The sequence below is a fragment of the Hakea prostrata genome, chromosome 4 (assembly GCF_041222555.1).
Source record: "Hakea prostrata isolate BN-2017 chromosome 4, UWA_Hpros_2, whole genome shotgun sequence".
Lineage (NCBI taxonomy): Eukaryota > Viridiplantae > Streptophyta > Magnoliopsida > Proteales > Proteaceae > Hakea > Hakea prostrata.
This window is the reverse complement of record NC_142603.1, coordinates 35702546-35727213: the sequence shown is the minus strand read 5'-3', so window position 1 is coordinate 35727213 and position 24668 is coordinate 35702546. Positions and strand designations below refer to the sequence as shown.

The window sequence follows — 24668 nt, the reverse complement described above, 5'->3', positions numbered from 1 at the left end:
AACATTGCCCATAAGGTTTCCCTCACATGGGAGGTTACCAAAGGTTTCCAGAAAGATCATACAAGGGTTAGGGTTTCAAGAAATTTATTTGGCTAGGGTTAAGATCATGATGATGATCATAGATCTCAAAGAATAGAATGAGATCATGGAATAGATGGTTGCAAGGATGCATCATCTTTTTCCTGATCTCAATCAAGAACAAGAACGAAGAAAGAATAATTAGAAATTCAGAAGAGATACTAACCTTGAATTGTCAGATCAGAGAAGAGAGGCTTCAGATCTGCAGAGGAATCGTTTGAATCACTAGAGAGAGTTTCGGAGACATCTTCTCACGTTCAAAAAGTGTTTAGGTGGCTGCCGTAACTAAGAAACTCGAAGTAGGGTTTAAAAGAAGAGTGAAAAACCCTAAAATTGCATTTTCTCGGATTTAACAATCCTTTGGTCGAGTGCTTGGTCGAGTGGTCCAGTCGACCAAGTAGAACAGCAAGGTTCAAACAGGGATTCGGAGGGCTATATGGGGTCAAATCGAGTGAGGTTTTCTTATACAAGTCAATAAAGAAGTCTAGTTTCTAGAAATACCTTCGGATCAAGCATGAGAGTTCATTAGGTCCACCAACTAAGCTCCACCTTCTTTGATGCGCAAGCAGGGTTTGCCAGACATAGTTCAGCAAGTTCAGATAGGGATTTGGAGGGTTATATGGGGTCAATTTCAGTGGGGTTTTCTCCTACAAGTACATCAAGAAGTCTAGTTTTGGGAAATACTTTCGGATTGAACAAGGAGTTCATTAGGTATTTCAAATAATTCACCCCTCTTCGGTGCGCAGATTCAAAACTAACACTGACAATGCTCTCAAGTGAGGGGCATCATCGTCAATGTCCATGGACTTGGGCTCCAACACCAAATCATCAACCAAAAGGCTCTACAAGTCTCTTTTTCTCTCACTTTGGGTCTTCGGACCTACAAACATAACAGATTCCGGGCCGGGTCAACGTTAGGATAAAGCCGGACATTACAGATCTACCCTAAGGGAAATGTCTGGCATGACTTCCTAAGGCTTTCAAAGATAATAACACTGAAATCAAAGTCCAACTTTAAGGTGTAACATTTAAACTAACCCTTTTTCACTCAAAACAGATAGGGTGTCCTGGCTAGGTTTGGGCTGAATTTCACATTAATATTATTATATCTAATCATAATCATTGATTTTTTTTAATTAATTTATGATAAATTGAGTGTTTATCCCATATTTAGTTAATAGACTTCGTTGGAAAGTGTAATGGAGAAGAGTTTAATTTAGTGGGAGCTTTTGAAAGCACACTATATATAGAGTTCTCTCTCTCTCTCTCTCTCTCTCATATGATATCATAGCAGTACACATCAATTCTCATCCATGACACATCTTACCCAACTCATGAAAATAAAACCCAATAAAATTATGTAAGATGAAGTATACGAAGGTACAATCTCCCAATTTATTGTTGCCAAAGTTGCAACCATATCTCAAGCACAGGAACCCTCAAATACGAGCACAATCATCAATGTGCTTTCGTCGAAGTGTACCAAAGCTGGTTTGATTTTCTATTTTTATTCTATATATTTTGTTAATGAGGCTTTTTTTTTTTTTTTTTTTTTTCTTTTCTGTATCCTATTCTGTATCTAATGGTTATCATTAAACCCCTAATTTTAAGGAATAAAATGTTAAATTCTAATTAAAAACTAACTCACGATCCATGAATTTCTCCCTCTATTCTCTAATATTTTCAATCATATTTATTCTCTCAATAATCTCCTCTTTTATTCCTATTTTTTTTCTCTCACACGTGTCACAAAATATTGAAGTACTTAGAAAAATTGAAGTACTTAGAAACATTGAAATTATCCAAAATCTTCTTCACACTTATCAATATTCACTCTCTTTCTCAAATTATTCCTCTCTCTCTCTCTCACACTCACGATCCTTCTAGTTTTATTTTCATAAAGCATAATTTTATTTTTTATTTAGTTGTTCTTTCTTTCTCCTAAAATTTGATTCTACTAATAGCAATTTAAATCTCATTAGAATTCAGCCATTGATTTTATCAGATCTAATCATAATCATTGAATTTTTTTTTAATCCTTAAACTTTTTTCCTAAAATTTCATTCCTATTAATGGAAATTTAAATGTCGTTTAGAGTTCTAACTATCAATTTTATTATATCTGATCATAATCATTTATTTTAATTTTTGAATCCCTAAACTTTCTCATAAAGTTTCCATTCCTGATAATAGCAATTTAAATTTTAAGTTTTATTAGTTGGATGTTTAAATTTCCATTAATATTATTAATCTAATCATAATCATTGATTTTTTTAATTAATTTATGATAAATTGAGTGTTTATTGCATATTTAGTTAATAGACTTCGAATCTATCTTTTTTCTATAATTTCTCCCACAATTTCTTTTTCACCTTTTTCTTTCATGATTTTTCAAAGTTTTTTCTCCCACAATTTTAACCCTTACTTTATTTTAATATATATATATTTTTTTATAATTTTACTTAATTTACCTAAATCCAGTGGGTAAATCACGATTTTTTATATTTTAATCTTTAAAACTTTTTTCCTAAAATTTCATTCCTATTAATGAAAATTTAAATCTAGTTTAGAATTTCAGCTATCAATTTTGTTATATCTAATCATTATCATTTAATTTTATTTTTTGAATCCCTAAACTTTCTCATAAAGTTTACATTTCTATTAATAGTAATTTAAATTTTAAGTTTTATTAGTTGGATGTTTAAATTTCTATCATTAATATTATTATTTTTAATCATAATCATTGATTTGCCTACACATAAGTGAGATGAAAATATGACATCAAATGTTAAACTATGTAATTTCCTAATGCTAGAGAAAACTGAAATATCAGGATAACCAGGAAAGCAACAGGTAAAGCAAAAACAGGAAAGCAAATAAGTCCAAATGAAAACATCACAACAGAAAACTCTGAATTAGACAGAACTGAAGCTACAACATACTGTTTATTTCTCTTAAGTAATGAGGGCCTACAACTTTTTTTTTAATAAACTTGAAAATTGAATCTAAGCTTAAAAAGGAACCTCCCCAGCTGAAGGCTGAGTTTTGCTACTTAGCCATGCACAATGTTATCAGCTTCAAAATTTACGGGCATACTGTTGTTATCTGGTTTAGATGCTAAAAATTAACCTGCATTCTGAACCGAACTAAGAGCATTATACTCGGCAAATGAAACAAACCCATCATGATTCTTATCATGAATCTCCATTTCACTCCGAGTCCTATGTTCCTCAATCCTTTCTGCCTGCTTCAAAATCCAGTGGGTAAATTCGTTTTTAAGAGCATTATACTTGGCAAACGAAACAAACCCATCATGATTATTCTCTCATACAGGAGTGAGAAACATAAGGTTTTGTTCTTGACTGTTTCAATATCCATAAATTATAGTACTAAGTGATAATTGAAGACTTTTAAGGCCCAACATCAACATCAACATGTATGTATTATTTTAAATTTAAATGGGCAACAAAAGTATTCGGTTGTTAAATTGGCAGAGAGAGAGTTTTGATGAATCCCGCGACCACGAGTGGTGCATGCTGTAGGGTTATTCTGAGAGAGAGAGAGAAAGAGGGAGGGGATTTGAGCGCAGTGTAGTGTTGGCATGTTTTCAGGGGTTTTGCTCTTTTTTCTAGTATTATTTTCATAAAGCATATTTAATTTTTTATTTAGTTGTTATTTCTTTCTCCTAAAATGTGAATCTATTAATAGCAATTTAAATCTCGTTAGAATTCAATCATTGATTTTTTTTTAATCCTTAAGTTTTTTTCCTTACTCAAGCCAAATCAAGACATGCCAACATCTAGAGTAGGGGTGTCAAAACCTAATTCGAACCGTTAAAACCCAACCGAACCGGCCTGCTATAGCCCGAACCGGCCCAAACCGAAGCTTAATGGGCTGTGTTTGGGCTGAACAACCTCAGCCCAAAGCCCGCAATGGTTTGGGCTGGGCTGGGCCAGCCTATGTGTGGCCCGCTAGCCCAAACCGTTTGTGTCACATCCACCCAGCTGGTACCCTATCTGGCATACCCGAGATGTGATCCACAGCCCCGAAGATCCATAGTTCAGGGACCACATAATCCACATCGACGATAGTACAATCATGAACAGATAATAATCATAAACTAACAATGAATGATCATGGAATTCAGAAATAAGGTGTCAGACATAATCAGAGTGCGGAAATAAATATCAAATCAGATAAATTAAGAAGGCAGTGGGCGGAATCCACTCCTTCACCAAACGGAAGTGAGGTCAAAATTTAGTTAAGTACAAGTCTCAAGTTATAAAGGTAAGTTAAAGTTATTACAATTCTTCTAAGTATACTGTCACAAAAGAAGGGGTAACTACTCATAAGTCTCCTCCATAATAAATATATCTTCTTCAAAGTTGAGGACCATGGAGACCTAACATGACTGCTCCCATACAACTCCGGGGCTAACCCTGGTACGCCTGGTAATCTTCTTCGGTATGGCCACCGAAGTCTTCAACGTAGCCAGCCTCCGGATGGTAGTATGAGGTATCCGGGTCCGCCTCGGGGAGGGTGCCATCGGAGTAATCACACCGTAGAATAGCCTAACAAAATATTGCAACGAAAAGGAATGAGTTCAAAAGAACTCAGCAAGGAAGTTATCCCACCACACATAAACCACAAGATAATCATAAAATGATGCAGATGATATGAGGCATATAATGCAATATGACTTTATTCTAAGTATGCTGGTCATCTATGGTAGACATGCTTTAAGTCATAGCACCATACTTCTTTAGGTAGTCTCGGTCACTCATCACCGGGGGAATTGGGTCCCGCATCCCTCTCGGACAAATCCATGGTTGGGGTTTCGGTCACCGCTCTCTCACATCACCGTTTGGTCTAAGTATTGGCGCATGTCAGGGTATAGCCTAGCTCAATGCAAGTCATCTACTTAATCATATCATGCCAGTTCTAGATACTTCCATTCCTCCCCTCTCGGGATCCTTTCCGGTATCCTTCACACTAGAGTCATGGATATTACTCACCGGACTCATCAACCCTATTGGTCATCCACAAATGGTAAACGGGAAGCTCTCACGTCCCTCTCACGGATCATTTCACCGGTCTTGAGTGCCCGTGAGCCCAAGTCTAGCCATTTGTAACCCTACCAATAAATGGCCCCTTTTGGGTAACCGTAATGCAATTTATGTCCTCTCACGGAGTGGATACCGGTCTTGAGCGCCCACAAATCCACACTACTACCACGGGTTGTTCGGTCTCAATGCCCTTCCGAATCGGGTCTGATATGATAGGGACATCCTAGCCATACATCTAGACAAATCCTATGCATGTCATTCAATAACCCGGAAAGCGTCAATGGACACCTTCGGAGAACATCCCATACTATTCCCTCCGATGTCCAAGGACAGAAGCACCAGTAGGGTACCCCTCAATCCCAAGTTATACTTAAGCAATCACATGCCCAAGTTCATCATATCAGTTCACAAGATTCAACGTCATAATAAACATTCGATTCATGACATTGACATAAGTCATCATATATTGAAATTGATAAACATGATAAAACATTGAAGTAATATAATGTAAACACAAAGCTACTGTTAAAAGGCATATGTAGCAAGTCTAACACGATAAGAATATGAAATAGAAACTATATTTACTAGGTTAGGAATACCAAGTCAAGATTTCCATATCCTAGGTAATTACATCGATAACTATCCTTACCTTGAATCGGAGAAGAGAATGGTCCAAGATCACAAGCAATGGCCCAAATAGTCTTAAAGTCCTAAACAAGCATATATGAAAGGTTAGAGAAGAAATCGGAACAATCGGAGATCAAACGAATCGGAATCGGGCAAAAGTTGTCGACAAGCAACTCTATTGGTCGATACATTTGGGCAATAGTATCGACCAATAGTATCGACCAAATCAATTCCAGGACAGCAAGCTAGCTTTTCGGATTCTTGCCCAGATTTGGTCTTCCGAGTCTCGGATTGACATGAAACTTGGAGGATAGTCTAAGCACAACATGGGGACACTAATTATCAAGAAACTTTCATAATCCAATGGTCCATTTGGAAATCCCCAAATTGACATATTAAGATTAAGAGTTGTAGATCATGGCATTGGCTATATCTCAATGCAAATTAGGGGAAAACATGGGGGATTAGGTAGGGAATCGTTTAGAAGTAACATGGAGCACATATGCAAGGTATAGATTAGGTTAATCATGAGCTTCATCTCAGTTTTGGTAAATAAAGCAAGTTGGTAAGCAATAAATCATGGAAATGTGTAGTCAATGATCATGAGGTGAATCAATCATAGTCATATCGGTGAAAACATCATTGTATGGGGTTTAGAAGGTTCATGGCAAGGTGTATGCAAGGTTGTAGCACCTTGGCCATGGTCCCAACAGTAAAATAGAGAAAAGATGAGTGAGAAAGTGATTAGGAGAGAGAGTCATACCTTTAAAGTGGAACAAGAAAGTAGGAATGAGTGGTTGGCAATGATTGATGAAGAAGATGCTTCACCACTACCAAGGAGGAGTTCTTGGGAGGCTCTCTCACGTTCCCAGATGTTAAAAATGTGAGAATAGGGCTCCAGTCTCGAGGAATAAATAAATAGAAAAGAATATTCCAAGAATCTTTAAATGCGGGCTCAAATGAGACTTGTTGGTCGATACCTTTGGTCGATGGTATCGACCAATAGTATCGACCAAACAATCTCTGCAGAAATTTTACAGAATAGTTCAGCAACTTTAGGTGCGGACTTGGAGGGCTATACAAGGTCAAATTGCATGGGTTTTTCTCATACAGTTCACTCAAGAGGTCTAGTTTCAGGGAGTACCTTCGGATTATGCACAGGAGTCCGTTTGCTATTTCAACTGTCTCGCTCTTCATCAGTGCGCAGATTCTAACTTAGCACTGGTAATGTGCTCAAGGAAGGAGCAGCATCATCAATGTCCATAAACTGGAATCCCGACATTACATCATCAACCAGTAGGGCCCATAAGTCCCTCCTACCACCACTTCGGGTCTTTGGACCTACAAACATAACAATGACCGGGTCGGGTCAAGGTTAGGTAAAAGCTGGATTTTACAGTTTGGCCTGAAACCACCCCAACCCGAACCAGCTTGTTAAACCCGTTATAAATAAATTAAATTTAAATGTAAAAGACAAGAAAACCCCCAAGTAACCATTTGTTTTCCTTAATTGGTTTGATTTGGAATATGTAAACAACAAGCTTGTCAAAGCCTTTGCCATTTGGAAGATGGACTTAGTAAATATTTAGCAAGTGTACTATCATTTGAAATATTTTAATGCTTTATTTTGATCCATACAAGTGTCAAGAAGGGGGGAGAAAAATAAGCAGAGACAACCCACTAAAATTCATCAATATGCCAGTTTTCTTTTGTATATTAGTTCTATAAGTTTTATTTCTTTGTAGAAAAAAGTTGTTGGTTTTAAACACCCAACACAAAAGACTTGGAGATAACTTAATGCTTATATATGTTCACGTTCTCTTGATAAATTTCGCATAACAACAAGGTACTCAAAACATACTGCTAGTAAATCCGAACTCAAACCGTTAGTAAACCCAATTCTAAACCGTTAGACCAAACCGTCAGTCAGTCCAAGCCGAAACCGCACCGGCCCGAAACCGTTATTTTCTTAATGGGTCGTGTTTGGGCTGAGTGTTTTGCAGCCCGAAACCGGCCCAACCCGAACCGTTGACACCCTAATCTAGAGAGACAAAGATCCTGCCATTCATTAATCAAATTGTTGGTAATACGTCAAAAGTAATTCAATTCAATTAATTGATGGGGAAAAATTCCTTACCTGGATTCGCTTTCCCTTACTTGAAGTATTCGCAGCGGAAGTCTAGATCCACGTTCTCGTTCCACCACCAAAGATTTACTGGCAAGATTCCACAATCACAGGGAAAGGGAATAATATCCACAACCCAAATGCCGTGGATTAATGGAATGAAGATCAAATACTAGGAAAGAAGAATTTCTAAGCCTGCGATTCTAAGAGAGAGGGAGAGAGAAATGGAGCCGCCGTTTCTCAGAGATTCGCTCGTGCGAATGAATCACTCAGTTACTTACTCACTAATGCGGTGGTTACCAAAATATATAACCCTATTTTGTAACCGCCCTAATAGTGAGTTTCCAATATTGCCCTTGGGCATTTAATTTATTAATCAAATTAATAAATTCCAACAGCTCCCACTTGCACAAGGGCAAGTGTTAATCTTTCAATGTGTCCCAGACACACTTGTATATCCCAGATATACACATTCAATCTCTCTCGCTATGTATCCCGAGATACATAGACCTCTTGTGTCCCAGGACACACATGCATATCCCGATATACATATATATTGATCTCTTCACTATGCATCCCGGATACATAGACCACCCGTGTCCCGGACACTAATATCCACAAGTCATACCGGCAAAATGGGTTGTGCGACCGGTGATATACCCGCACACGTGAGCCCCAAACTAGAAACCTTCCCCGGAAGGCCGGAATGGCACATCACTCATAGAAACAAATCAAATAAGCATTAGTATAACACAGGTGTCCTAGGTTTATTCAAACTCACCGGACTAAAGGTATCTCGATCCCTCCGAGAGATCACCTTCTTGTCCTTAAAATGTTCACTACTTTGTAACACATACAGCTTGGCGCCAAGCAAACACTTTTTAAAGTGCGGTTGAATCAAACCTTTCCTTTCGCCCCAGCACCATCACTACACGTAGGATTGACTCCTTTCCCGGTAGTGCCCCTTTAGGTCGAATCAATCATGACCATAGGTAACACCCCAAAGTAGCCACATCAACCCTTCGTTTCATGATGTCGTCGAAAGTCACTAAGAACACTAATGGACCATAAGGTCCAGGACTCACACAATGAGAGGAGCAGGGATCCATCCTCTTATTTCCAATGATCGCTAAGCACACATAGTATGATATATGTGTTATGGTGGAGCATTCTATATACAATAGAACGTATGTCCATCTCAACACCATACAGGTCTTAGTCTAGTCGCAACCTCTTGCGCCTAACCCGAGTTTCTTTATTGTCGCCACCCTAGCGCCACATAAAGTACTCGCACCTTGCTCCTATAGGCAACATGAATAGTGGGAACATTCATGTCGATTCTCTTCACAATAGAGAAACTCATCTTGATTCCAAATCAAGGCGACATCATGATTATGAATTGACCTACACAAAGTCATTCACAATCCGTCTCATCTCTGCTCGCCTCCAAGGCGCCAGAGGCGAATGCTCGTGTGAGTGAGCCATTCTCTTGCCTATTGACATATGTTGTTTTATGCTAGCAAAACACAATCACACAGAAAGTGAATAAAAAAATGCTGGAATGAACTCATATTATTCATTAATAAGAAAGTCTCAGTACAAAAATAAGTCACAATCTACGCAAGCCCAAGGATTTTACATGAGAAATAAAAACATCCTTGGCTATAGGTTTGGTAAGAGGGTCAGCTACCATCAAACTAGTAGATATGTGCTTAAGTACAACTTTCTTTCTTGATGTAATGTCTCTAACAAAGTGATATCTCAACTGTATATGTTTGGTCTTCCCATGATACTTGGGGTCCTTGACATAGCTAAGAGCTGCCGTACTATCACAATAGACAAGGGCAGCCTCTTTGGATGTCAACACAATCCCAGTATGTCGAAGGAATCTTCTCAACCAAACAGCCTCTTGAACCGCAGCTGAGCATGCCACATACTGCTTCCATGGTCGAGAGGGATATACAAGCCTCGCTTCTTGCTACACCACGAAATGGCCCCGCCATTCAGCAAGAAAGCATATCCAGAGGTTGATTTGCGCTCATCGATGTCTCCAGCCCAGTCGGCATCACTATAGCCAACTAACCGCAAATCCGATCCTTGGTAACACAACATGTAGTTACTCGTTCCTCCGAGATATCTCAATATCCTCTTGATCGCTTTCCAGTGCTCTATGCCTGGGTTTGATTGGTACCGACTAACCAAACCCATCGCATAACAAATATCCGGCCTAGTACACATCATAGCGTACATAAGCCTACCCACCGCACCGGAATATGGAACTCTTTCCATCTTGGTTTTCTCCTCTGGAGTCTTAGGACCCATATCAAGGCTCAAATGCAAACCCTTCTCCATTGGAGTATCAATTGGTTTGCGGTTGTGCATCTGGTATCTCATCAAGACATTGTCAATATAGGTTTCTTGAGATAAACCCAAGTAATCTCTTTTGCCTATTTCGACAATCTTGACACCAAGCACATAGCTTGCTTCACCCATGTCCTTCATATCAAATACGGAGGACAACCATTTCTTAATGGTTTCCAATAGCTCCTTGCTATTGCTAGCCATAAGTATGTCATCTACGTACGGTGTCAAAATGACATAATTATTATCGGATCTCTTGGTGTAAACACGGTGGTCTTCCTCAAGCATGGAAAAACCATTTTCCATCATAGCTTGGTGGAAGCGCACATTCCACTGTCTAGATGCTTGCTTTAAGCCATATATGGACTTCTTAAGCTTGCACACTTTGCGCTCAAGTCCATGTGCTTCAAAGCCTTGAGGTTGATCCATATAGATCTCTTCCTCAAGTTCTCCATTGAGAAAAGCAGTTTTTACATCCATCTGATAAAGCTCCAAGTCCAACTGAGCAACAATGGCTAGTATGAGGTGAATTGAGGCAAACCTAACCACAGGGGAAAAAGTTTCCTCATAATCAACGCCCTCTCGTTGGGTGTAGCCCTTAGCCACTAAACGAGCCTTGAATCTCTCAATAGATCCATCCGCCTTTCTTTTGATCTTGAGAACCCACTTGTTCCCAATCGCCTTTCGGCCTCGGCGGCAAGTCAACCAAGTCCCAGACATGATTAACTTTCATCGACTCCAACTCTTCCTTTATTGCTTTTAACCATTCCTTTGAGCTTGACCCCGCAAGAGCTTCCCGCACGCTCTTTGGTTCATGCTCATCGACTGAAATCATCTCACAGTCGATCTCTTCAGGAGTTACCATGTAAGCTTCATCCTCTATGTCGAAACGTCGACGAGGAACTAGCCCGAGCCCACTACGGCGCAAGTGCATGTCAGATTGCTCACCGTCTAAGGTAGCTATCACATCTGCACTCCCACTCCCACTAGGATCTTCTGGATGAACCCCAGGTTCATTATCCGGAATCCGAATCCCCGGAGTGACAAGACCACTATCTTGTATCTCAAAGAATTCCGATGATTCTTTGTTAACTCCTGAAAGAGATGGAAAATCATTCTCCAAGAATGTTGCATCCCTAGACTCAAGTTCCGTTCTCCTCTCACTCTCATCTAGTCCAATGAAGACATGGCCCTTTGAGGGTTCAGAATATCTCACAAAGATACACTTTCTTCCTCTGGGTCCAAGCTTTCCATATTGGTGAGAAGTAGAGTGAACATATGCTGCACATCCCCATGCGCGCAAGTAACTCAAATCTGGCTTCCCCCGGTCCACAACTCATATGGTGTGGAAGGAACCGATTTGGTTGTAACTCTGTTGAGGATATAGGCTGCAGTCAGCAAAGCATCTCCCCAATAAGAGATGGGTAGATTTGCCTGCGCTATCATGGATCTCACCATGTCTAGCAAGGTTCTATTTCTCCTCTCAGCAACCCCATTTTGCTGTGGAGTCCTTGGAATAGTAAGTTGTCTAGATATCCCCTTTTCATCATATAACCCTTTGAACATATCGGAGAGATACTCTCTACCTCTATCCGTTCTAAGAGTTTTAATCCTTTTATCTAACTGATTCTCAACCAAGCTCATGAATTTCTTAAAACATTCCAGAGCTTCTGACTTATGAGAAATAAGATAAATGTGACCATACCTTGTATAGTCATCTATGAATGTGATGAAATATGACTGTCCTTTTCTAGTATGCACATTCATGGGTCCACACACATCTGAATGGATAAGTTCTAAAGGAAGAGAGGCTCTCAAAGCCTTTTTAAATGGTTTTCTAGTTGCTTTTCCTGCTAGACATGACTCACAGGTTGGCAAATCAGATAGTGAACCTTGGCCTAAGAGACCTTCTCTTGCCAACCTGTTCATCCTATCTAAGCCAATATGTCCTAGTCTAGCATGCCACAAATTAGAATCAATACACACAGTATTTTGGCAAACAAAAGCATTACTAGAATTAAATGAATAATCAATTGTATCCAATACAATGAAACTATTATCAAGAAAACCATAACCATAAACTGTATCACCAAGATACAAAACCAAAGAATTGTTTTCAAATACAACTCTAAAACCATGTCTTAAAAGATAAATAACGAAACAAGATTTCGCCGAATGTCCGGAGCATGCAGCACATTATGGAGTAATGTGAAACGGCCACCTCGCAAAACTAATTTGCATGTGCCTATGCCATGAACCTCCACGCTTGAGCTGTTCCCCATCGTTATTCTTTTGCTTCCTCTTGGAATACGACGGTATTCCACGAAGCTCGAGCGTTCCCTTGTTATGTGTTCTGTCGCGCCTGAATCAACAATCCACAAAGGATTTAGTTCAGCAAGCATAGTAGAACTTGTTACATAACAAGATGAGGTATAACACACAGTACATACCTCTTGCTCAGTGCAATCACGAGAAAAATGACCAGGCTTTCGGCACTTGAAGCAAATCAAAGCTGATTTCTTCTTGCCAAGCACTAGTCCCCCTTGAACGCTTGGGCCCACTCTTGTTTTTGTTCCCACCCCGGTTACTTTGCTTGGACCGCTGAGGTTGAGCTTTCTCTCTCTTGCGCTTGAAGCCCGCACCCTTACTAGTGCTAGCTTCAGCAGCAAATACATCGATTTGAGGGGTATCGGCCAACATCCAATCCTCATCAAGCTCAAGGTGCTTGGCAGCTTGATCGAAAGTCTTGACCTCATCAGCATGAGTCAAGAAGATCTTCATATGCTCCCAAGTCTTTGGCAATGACCTGATGACTGCGAAGACTTGCTCCTCATCGATCTTCGGCGCCCACATGCGCTCAACTCACTAATCATGTTAGACATGATGGTTATATGCTGCCTCATGGTGTGACCCTGGCGCATCTTATAACCGGCAAAAGTGAGTCCGAGCTGGCGGCCTCTTGTGGTGGAAGTCCCTCCATACTGGAACTTCACAGCCTCCCACAAAGACTTTGCAGTCCTATGCTTCTCATAACGAAGCATCAGGTCATCCCTCATGGAGCTCAGGATTGTAATCCTGGCTACCCGGTCTTTCCTCTTCCAAGCATTGTATATATCAAGGTCCCTGTGATCTTGTGCGGTGGTACCTTCCTCGGGTGGGTTCATGGTCCGGTTTATGGTCTCCCAAGCATATCCTGCTCTTCCAGAGATATTGCACCTTTCGGTGCCAGAGGTCATAATTCCTCTCATTCAGCTTATCTCCTTTAGTGAGGTCAGCAACAATGCTCTTGGTAGCAGCCATTTTTTCTAGAGATATTACATACAAGAATGAGTTCAATAAATCTAGCATAAAATGTAAAACCCAGCCCTAACCTTGACCCGGAAACCTTGTTATTTGTAGGTCCGATGACCCGAAGTAAAGTAAGAAGTCAGCTTTGGGCCATCCCAGTAGAGGACTTGGTGTCTGGCTTTGAATCCATGAAAGTTGATGATGAGGTTCTATTTATGGAAACTGAATCCTGATGAAGATCTGATTAGTTGATGGACTTGGAGTGCTCTCTATCTTGGTTTGAAGGCATTTCTACCTATTAGGTAAGTCACTTGACTTGTGTGCAAAACCCCTTTAGGATTGGATTTGATCTGGACCTTCAATTCCCTGTTTTGGTCTTCTTGTCCGCATTGGTCGATGATTGGTCGATCGGGCCAATCGACCAATCCACTCGACCAATGAGTGCTGTCTTTGGCAATTAGGTTGTTCTTGCTCTATTTAAGTCCAATCTCGAGTCCACTTCGTATTTGCTGCCTCCAAACTCTCTGGAACGAACCAAAGACCTCTGCAAGTCATCTCTCTTGCATCCTTGGTGTTTTCTTGACGGATCTTCGTCGAAACTCTTCTTTTTGCATCAAAAGGTATGTCTACTCTCTCTTCTTCTCCTCCATCTTTGTTTTTCTTTCCTTTTTGAGTTGAGACAGTAGAAGAGATGCTGCATTCTCTGTTGCAAACATCTCTCGAACATGTTCTCATGATCATCCTAAGGATTTGAGGCTAGAACAATGATCTTAACCATGATCATTGCAAGCTTTTGAAGGAATCATGATCAAACCATGATCTAATCTTTGTTAAACTTCTAATCTGAATTCTGATCTCTTTGGATCTTCTATGTCGATCATGTTAGTAGTTAATTACTGTGTTTTCCTTCCATGATCCATAATCTATAAATCTCTAGTTGTTCTCTTCTACCTTACTATGTGTTCTTCATGATGCATGGTAGTTACATATATGGTAGGTTTTATTTCCTTATTTAGATTTATGCTTCTAAGCCTTATTCCATGAAGATCTAAGTATGTTTTCATGATACCATTACCTGAAGCAATGATCCATCCTCCTATTGTTCTTGTCTTTGTTTTCTATTTCAAATTCATCAAGATCCATGGTTGATTTAATTATGGTAACTTTTTGTTTCCTAATTTGGATCTTGATATCTTGATTGGATTAGTGTTTTGAGGTCCCCTATATGTTAGAATACTACTGATGTAATCTACCCCTTGATTAGTACCCTTTTGAACCACCAAATTCGGATTTCATATCTTAAAACTCTGTTTTTTAGGTTATCGTCTCGCATTGGTCGATCGATTGGTCGACTGGACCGATCGACCAATCCACTCGACCAATGAGTACAGCAACTCGAATTGGTCTATGTTGGATGTTTTGGTATCTTTTCTGTTAGGGATCTTTCCTAATATGTTGTATATACTTGTTTAGGACCTTCTTCTCAAGTTTGCCGAGATCTTACTTGATTTCTTAGGATTCCTTTGCGAGTTATAAAAGGTAAGGATGGTTATTTCCTTAATTACATAGATAGCATGAATCTAGTTTCTATATTTGAATATCATAGATATGATTCCTAAATTAGATTCTTACAATGATATACTACTGTTGCATAACTTTGATTACAGTAGCATTACTTATTCATATTAAATTGATTCATGTATGATTTACTTACCAATGTTATAAAAGTGATTGTAATTATTGATTTCTTTCCATATATGAAGTTACCATATATGTGATGATATGAATTGATGCATGTGTATGCTTAAGTATGGTTTGGAAAGGAGAGGTGTCCTTTTGACACTTCTGTTCTTGGACTACTACGGGAATATTATGGGATGTTTCCGGAGATGCCCTCTGGACACCTTCCTAAACTGTTGGATGACATATCTAGGATTGTCTAGTAGTGTTTGGCTAGGATGTCCTGTTATGTCGGACCCTAATCGGAGGGGTATTGAGACCGAACGACCCGTGGTAGCAATGGGGATTCATGGGCGCTCAAGACCGGTAACCAACCCGTGAGAGGACAGGAATCACATTGTGGGGTCCATTTATTGGTAGGGTTGCATATGGTTAGACTTGGGCTCACGGGCGCTTAAGACCGGTAACCAACCCGTGAGAGGACGTGAGAGCTTCCCGTTTACCATATGTGGATGATCAATAGGGTTGATGAGTCCGTAGTCAGGGACTATGAGGACTCTAGTGTGAAGGATACCGGAAAGGATCGTCGGGGACGAGGAATGGACGTATCTCGGATCTGACTTGATGTAACTAAGTAGAAGACTTGCATTTGGCTAGGTTTTACCCCGACATGCGCCAAGACTTATACCAAATGGTTGTGAGAGAGTGTGTTGACTTAACCCCCGCCAAGGTTTGTCCCGAGGGATGAAGGACCCATTACCAATCGGCTGCTCAAGACCGGTGAAATGATCCGTGAGAGAATCCAAGATATCTTAAATGGTTGAGGATGTGAGTGGACTTTCCTAAAGAAGTACGGTGCTATGACTTGAAGCATGTCTGCCAATAGAGACCAGCATACATAGAGTTAGATTCATTCATTCATTGCTTGTCTCATATCATATTGCATTTATGTTTGTTCGGAATCCCGCCATTTATGTTATTATGGATTTTAATCGCTTTACCGAGTTTCTTTGAAACTCATTCCTTTATTGTACAATGTTGTTAGACTATCCTGCAGGTACCGAGTACTATGACGGTCCCTATGAAGAAGCGCAAGGCGAAGAGGCATATCTCCGGGGAAGGTGATTGCGGTTACCACAATTACTCTGAAGATCCCGCGAGTGGTTATGCTCCGTACAATGCTTAGTCCGAACATTGAGTGGAAGCGTCCTTGTGCCATTTATGAGATTTACACTTACAAGGATGTTGTCTATAAAGTGGAGAACAATTTAGTTACCCAATGTACTTGCTACTGGGATTAGGTTTTGTCTAGTTTATTCTTTAGAGCTACTTTTCCGCTGGTTGTAAAGTGGGATTTTTGCCTCACTTTACTTATCTGTTTGATACTCTGATTATATCTATTATTCTGATTCATTTATGATTCATTCTTTCTTTATTGGATCTATGATTTATCTTCCGCACTCTTGTTATGATTGTTCATGATTATGTTATTGTTTATGTGGGAGGTTGATCACTCGATACCTGATCTTCGGGCTGTGGATCACACTCTCGGGTATGCCAGATAGGGTACCGGCTGGGAGGGCGTGACATAAAACACAACTCATGCAACAACAAATCACACTAGCATAGTCAACCTATGGGATAAGCACTTAAACCAAAAGAGATGCTAAAAAACATTCAATCAAATTCTCATGCAAACCCACATAGACTTATACACTAGCTTCATTCTGTGCAAGAAACATGATTGATAGACCCATAAATAAAAAATAGTTTTATTAAAATAAAACATGCAATCATGTTCAAGCTATGAGGTGGTTCACACAGAACACTTCTACCTCATTAGCTCCCACTAGGCCCCATTAGGCCCTCAATGCCCAAACATCACACAGATTGTCGGGCCATTGGTGTCCAGTAAGTTAGAAACACATTCTGAACTGGACAGACCAATATCCAAAAAAATCCATCTCCCGCACGGACTCGCCGTCCGCCAGCACGGAATTCCGTCTGCCTTTTATGCCCAGACGGATGACCGTCTGGGTCACTGTGGCCACTCTGATAATAGACGGACGACCGTCTAGTCAGACGGTCGTCCGTCTGGTCCACAGTGACCAAAAAACGGCGATTTTTCAATTTTTCTTGAACGAAATTTTTTCAAAAAAAACGGTAAAACTCGTTTTTTCACTCAAAAATCATCCAAAAACACATGAAAAAAAAAATCCAACAATAAATTTTAAACAAAAAATTATCATCATGGATTATCAATTCATGCAAATCTTCATTAGGAAAATTCACAAGGATCTCCCACTCGGATCCGAATCAAAATTAAAGGTTTCCAAAAACCCTATCAATTCTCCCATGGGTTTCGTATTAAACCCTTAATCCTCCCATTGGATCCATACAATAAAATAAACAATAGGGAGGAACAAAAAAAACGTGGGAACCTGGCTTTGATACCAATGTTGGTAATACGTCAAAAGTAATTCAATTCAATTAATTGATGGGGAAAAATTCCTTACCTGGATTCGCTTTCCCTTACTTGAAGTATTCGCAGCGGAAGTCTAGATCCACGTTCTCGTTCCACCACCAAAGATTTACTGGCAAGATTCCACAATCACAGGGAAAGGGAATAATATCCACAACCCAAATGCCGTGGATTAATGGAATGAAGATCAAATACTAGGAAAGAAGAATTTCTAAGCCTGCGATTCTAAGAGAGAGGGAGAGAGAAATGGAGCCGCCGTTTCTCAGAGATTCGCTCGTGCGAATGAATCACTCAGTTACTTACTCACTAATGTGGTGGTTACCAAAATATATAACCCTATTTTGTAACCGCCCTAATAGTGAGTTTCCAATATTGCCCTTGGGCATTTAATATATTAATCAAATTAATAAATTCCAACACAAATCAATGCGTAAGGAATAGTTTAGCATGACAGATGTACATTCTAACATCTACTGAGAAAGATCTATATTGAGGATATGTTTAACCATATACGTTGAACTCAATTTCCATAATCATAAAGCAACACACGAATAGTTCCATATGAGAGGGTTTGCTCCTGTGAAGCACTATATCAGGTCGCACAAATGAGTGAGCCCTGTGCTTCCACGGTGCCTTTCACAATAAAACTAAACAGTCCACAGTGGGTCCACAATTTCCATTTGTAATAAAAAATTATATGATATCACCCTACATATTTGCCAATTTTTTTTACTTTACGTGTGAAATACCACTATTTGGGCCCTTCAAAAATTAAAAATAAAAATTTAAAATCTAGATTATGCGTACAAATGTCGTTTTTAATCAAAATCTAATGGTTATCATTAAACCCATTGTTTTAAGGAAAAAAAAGTTAAGTTCTAATTAAAAACTAACTCATGATCCATGAATTTCTCCCTATATTCTTTTTCATATTTTCATTCCTATTTATTCTCTCATGAATCTCCTCTTTTATTCCTATTTTTTTCTTTTACACGTCTCACAAAATATTGGAGTACTTAACAGACATTGGAAATTTTTGAAATTTTCTTCACAGTTATCAGTATTCACTCTCTTTCTCAAATTATTCATATCTCTCTTTCACACTCACGATTTTTCTAGTAATATTTTCATAAAGCAAAATTTTATTTATTTATTTAGTTGTTCTTTCTTTCTCCTAAAATTGACTCTACTAATAGAAATTTAAATCTCGTTAGAATTCAGCAAATGATTTTATCAGATCTAATCAAAATCATTGATTTTTTTTTAATCCTTAAACTTTTTTCCTAAAATTTCATTCGTATTAATGGAAATTTAAATCTCGTTTAGAATTTTTCAGCTATCAATTTTATTATGTCTAATCATAATCATTTAATTTAATTTTTGAATCCCTAAACTTTCTCATAAAGTTTCCATTCCTATTAATAGCAATTTAAATTTTAAGTTTTATTAGTTGGATTTTTAAATTTCTGCCATTAATATTATTATATCTAATCATAATCATTGATTTTTTTAAAAATTAATTTATGATAAATTGAGTGTTTATCCCATATTTAGTTAATAGACTTCGAATCTATCTTTTTTTCCTATAATTTCTTCCACGATTTCTTTTTCCTTTGCGATTGCTTCAAAATCCAATGGGTAAATTCGTTTTTAAGAGCATTATACTCGGCAAACGAAACAAACCCATCATGATTCTTATCATGATTCTCCATTTCACTACGAGTCCTATGTTCCTCAATCCTTTCCGCTTGCTTCAAAATCTAGTGGGTAAATTCGTTGTAGAAGACAAGACCCAATCCAAGGAATCGGTTAATTAAACAAATCACCCAAATGAACAAAATAAACTAAGGATCTTGTGCAAATAAGTTGAAAGACAATCACAAAGCTCAATCCCGTTTTTGCACAAAACCCACTTTAGAATTCCCTAGAAACTCTATTTTTCTCACCCCATCTACCTCTCCCAAGGCTCTCTTAATGATACCAAACACCTAACCCATGTTTAACACCAAGTGGGACCCACCAAATTCAAATTTGAACTCAAAACAAAGATAAAGTGATTTTCACTACTAAACCCAACAATCTCCACCTTGATGGAAATCACTTACTTGTCAAATCATGTTTCTTGAAACTAAGAGAAGATAGACACCAATTCAACTTCTCTCCTTGGACAACCTTGGTAAGCATATCCGCCACATTCTCATTGGTTCCAACTTTTAACAATTGGATCCTTCTGTCTTCAATGACTTCTCAAATGTAATGATATTGTACCAATATATGGTTTGTCCTATTGTGATGTACCAGGTTCTTGGCCAAGTAAATTGCACTCATATTATTACAAAACAAATGCATACCTTTTGACTCAACGCCAATCTCACCCATCAAACCTTGAAGCCATACTGCTTCCTTACAAGCTTCGGTTGCTGCCATGTATTCTTCTTCGGTAGTTGATAATGCCACCGTCGCTTGAAGCTTAGACATCCAACTTATTGGACCATTTCCATACTTGAAAACATACCCCATTGTAGATCGCCCCTTATCATGATCATCATAATAACTAGCATCCACATAGCCTTGAATTTGCTCTCCACCTTTGCTAAATGTGATAGAATAGTCACTTGTGCCTCTCAAATATCTAAGCACCCATTTTGCCACATCCCAATGCTTCTTTCTGGGATTTGCCATAAATCTACTCAACACACCAACCACATGAGCAATATCCGGCCTAGTGCATACCATTAGAAACATCAAGCTTCCAACTAGACTTGCATAAGGGTATCTTGACATCTTGTTCTTTTCATCTTCCGTATATGGGCTATTATTGGAAGATAATTTGAAATGTGATCCCAATGGAGTTGAACCCGCCTTTTCTTTATACTTGCCAAACTTCTCAAGAATTTTTTTCACAAAGGATTTTTGTGAAAGTGATAAAGTCCCATTCATTTTATCTCTTTGAATCTCAACTCTAAGATTTGTTTGGCTTGACCAAGATTTTTCATTTCAAACCTCTTGCTTAAACACCCTTTGAGCTCTTCAATTTTAACTTTATCCTTGGACACCAAGAGCATATCATCCACATATAAAACTAAAATCACATATGAACCATCATCAAAGAACTTAATGTATAAACAATGATCATATTCACTTCTTTTGTAACCAAGACTTAAAATGAAGGAGTCAAAAGTTTTGTACCATTGTCTTGAAGCTTGTTTAAGTATATATAAAGACTTCCTCAACTTGCACATAAGCTTCCTTTTGCCTTTCTCAACAAATCCTTCCGGTTGCCTCATGTACACTTCTTCAAGAAGATCACTGATGAGCACATTTATGTGTGAAATCTTAGGGCATAAAGCATGCATTTTATACACTTAGAGTGGAGTTACCTTGGGTTTTATGTTGTTTTTGCAGATTTAGGACTTTTCAAGATTTAAGCAAATATTTGGAGTTTTGGGCTTGAATCATGTTATTTTACACGTCAAGAAGTCCATTCAAATTCTCAAATGCGAAAATGGGTCTGATCTGGAGCATGGTGGGCTAGAGATGTGTGATTATGGGCCAACTCCGAAATATTGAAGAGAAAAAGAAGGCAAATTTGATCTACAGAGATATTATTGAGAGAGTCCAAATGGAAAAGAGTCCTTGCATACCACAATATCTTATTTCCTATCTTGGATTTAATTAAAGAAAGAAAAAGAGGAAAAAGAATTATATTCAGAAAGAAAAAGAGGAAAAATTCCGTTTTTTAATGCCTCTGTGCAGTTTCGATCAAACCCTTCATCAAACAGTCATCCAATGTCTGATCGTGCTGAATTTTGGAGGAGACCTTCATGACTACTTAAAACTCAAATCCAACGGTGGAATTATGCATCTGATCTCTCTAAGTTGGCGCGATTAGTACGTCAAAACCCTAATTGGTTGAGTCAGATAGAAATCCTGAGTTTTATTCAAATTCAGCCGTGCTTCATATCTCATGTAAACTCTATAAAAGGAGAGCATACTCCATCAAAGGAGAAGGGGTTCTAGAGCTTAGTAGAAGCATTCTTTCTTCTCTCTTCATTTTATTTAGCTTTCTTTAGTTTTCTTTGCTTGCATTTGTGAGATTTTAATTTCTAGATTGAATGTTTAGGTATAATTTTTTTATGTAATGCAATTCAAGTTCAAGTTTCAAGTTTTTTGATTCGTTTTTCTCCGGGTCTAGCAATTGCAGATTTAGATCATTCTAGATCTAGATCTGGTTGTTAGGGTTGGTTGAGATTCGAATCGTTTGTTCAATTCGCAAGTAAGTAACCTTCTTTATTAATCTTCTCTCCTCCCTCCATTCCCGCTTCTATCTACCCCTCCATATTCTTAATTTAGGATTTACTTTTAGCATTTATTTATTGTTCTCCCATCCCCTGGATCCTTGATCAGAGATGCCTACAGTCGTGCCTCTCTTTGGTTAAGGTTTCCTTTTTACTTTTTGCAATTTACTTTTTGTTATTTACTTTCAGTATTTATTTATTGTTCTCCCATCCCCTGGATCCTTGATCAGAGATGCCTACAGTTGTGCCTCTCTTTGGTTAAGGCTTTATTTTCCTTTTATTGCTTTGTTTATTGCTTTGTTATTTACTTTATGTTATTTACTTTCTGCACTGTTTTTTTTCTTTAATATCCATTCCCCCAATCGGTGGACTGTAAGCTACGGCAAAGGGTCCACGGTCAAAGTCATTATTATTATACTCCCCTTCCCTCGATCTAGAGCTGACACTCGGATCACTTCCCTTTTCCTTTTATTTTTATTGTTCGCATTTTTTCCTGTCTTTTATTTATGCATTGATTGTGTTTAATTTATTTTTCGTTTCAATTCGATTGCATTAGAAGTATAGATTAGGATCGTTAATTTAGTTAATTAGTTAACAAAAATTGAATCATTCCACTCTCGCATTACTATTAAGAAGTTCAATTCTAAGTGGCATATCTCCCTGAGATCGACCTGTTAGCTACACGATACCGTGCGCTTGCGGTTACTTTTAAATTTCACAAACAATCACCATGTAAAAACATTCTTTTCACATCCATTTGTTCAAGCTCCAAGTCATGCATAGCAACAAGTCCAAGCACCAACCTAATTGTCACCAACTTCATAACCGGGGAAAAAATTTCAAAAAAATCTATACCTTCCTTTTGTGCAAAGCCTTGGGCAACAAACCTTGCCCTATACCTTTCCACTTTGCCATCCACCCCTCTCTTGAGTTTGTATACCCATTTACAACCAATGACTTTTCTTCCTGTTGTGGAGAATAAGGGTCCCGACTACCCCCCCCTCGGGAGAGATACACACCCCTCTCGGGAAGATGTATCTCTCCCTCCTCAAAGGTCCCGACTGCCTCACTCGGGAGAGATATACCCCCTTAGGCAGGCTCATCTCTTCGTTGGAGAAGGTTCCCGAATGCCTCACTCGGGAAAGATATATATCCAACTCAAGCAGTTCTCAGAAGACTCTTTTGACCAAGTCAAGAAGAGTTAGTTACGCATAAACACCCAGCATTTCTGTTTCGAGAATGGGGGAGAAGAGTCAGCAAGATAATGGCTCTATCTGCGACAAAGGAGGAGCCGTTATTCCACTACTCCACTCACTCCTCAACTATCGATCCGAAACCTAAGGAATCGCCGCCTCCAGGTAACCTCTATATAAACCCACCTCCTACATGGAGAAAGGTACGAGAACTTCATCTGAGTAATTACTCATTACGTTCTTGAGAAGTCTCTCAAGAACCCTTATTGTTGCCTAGGCTGACTTGGGCGTCGGAGGCGGTTCCCCGGCCAAAACTAGGCCGGACTGTTCTTGCTTTCTTTGTGTGTGCAGGCATCCCAGTTATTCCACTTGGCTGGAGAGCTCTTAAGGAGGTCATCTCAACATCCGGCCCTCGAAGAAGTTCTAGATGCAACAAATTGGCGTCGTCTGTGGGAAACGTCACAAAAAGTCATGACGAGACGTACCACACCTCAAGTGACAAGTTCTCAAATTCTCACTCGAGCGAGAGAAAGGGAGATAGAAAACGGACGTGTTGAAGAACAAACTCTCCCTTCTCCAGATCGACAAATTCCTATTTCAGAGGAAGGTCAATAAGGAGTTCCAGAGATTCCTCCGTTAACTATTCCAACTCCATTTGGAGAGGGAGGTTCAAGTCAATCTCCTATTCCAGCAACAGTAGCCGTTTTGCAGAATATGCAAAGAGAAGTCCAACAACAAATGTTGGAACTCCAAGGAGTAGTTCGTGGCTTAGTCCATCAAGTCGGGATACCATATGGACCCCCCAAAAATTCCCAAGAAGGACGAAGGCGTGAGGCCGTCCGACAGACTCGGGATAGGCAACGTCCGGTGAATGAAGAAAGGAGAAATCCTAGAATACCAAGACAACCAGCCGAATGAGTTGGAGAAAGATCTCAAGGAGTTCGTATTGGAGAACCACTTCCCCAAGGAGATCGGACGAGGGGAAGTGTTTTCAATCGTTTGGCTGGGCTTAGGCAAACTCAGGATTTACCCAGAAAAGGGCGCAGAAATGAAAGAGATCGGGAACAAGAAGGCGAAAGCCACGGAAGATGCCATTCCAGATCTAATGACCCGAGAGGATCGGTCAGTCAGTATGGATCTTCTCATGGACCAACTTCCCAATATTCTGATCTTGGAAGTGTTCGGTCTCCGCAAGAACGTCAAGAGGCGCATGGTCTCGGGAGAAGATTAGATGCCATGGAGAGAAGGCTTGATGATCGGGACCTAGACGATGACTATGACGTTGTTGACCGAGAGCCTTTCGCAGAGGTAGTCATGAGAGCACCTCTTCCACCCAACTTCATCATGCCAACGTTTACTCCCTACGAAGGTAAGTCTAATCCTCGAGAACATATTAGTTATTTTAAATCGGTCATGGCTGTTATTGGCCGAGAAGATGAGCTATTATGCCGAACTATCTCTCAAAGGCCCG

The 24668-nt window shown here is 39.2% G+C and overlaps 1 pseudogene; it reads right to left on the bottom strand.

The window, feature by feature from the left end:
* Positions 1-3201: 3201 nt before the first annotated feature.
* Positions 3202-20646, bottom strand: LOC149018748 (secreted RxLR effector protein 161 pseudogene; annotated as a pseudogene).
* Between the last annotated feature and the right edge of the window lie 4022 nt (positions 20647-24668).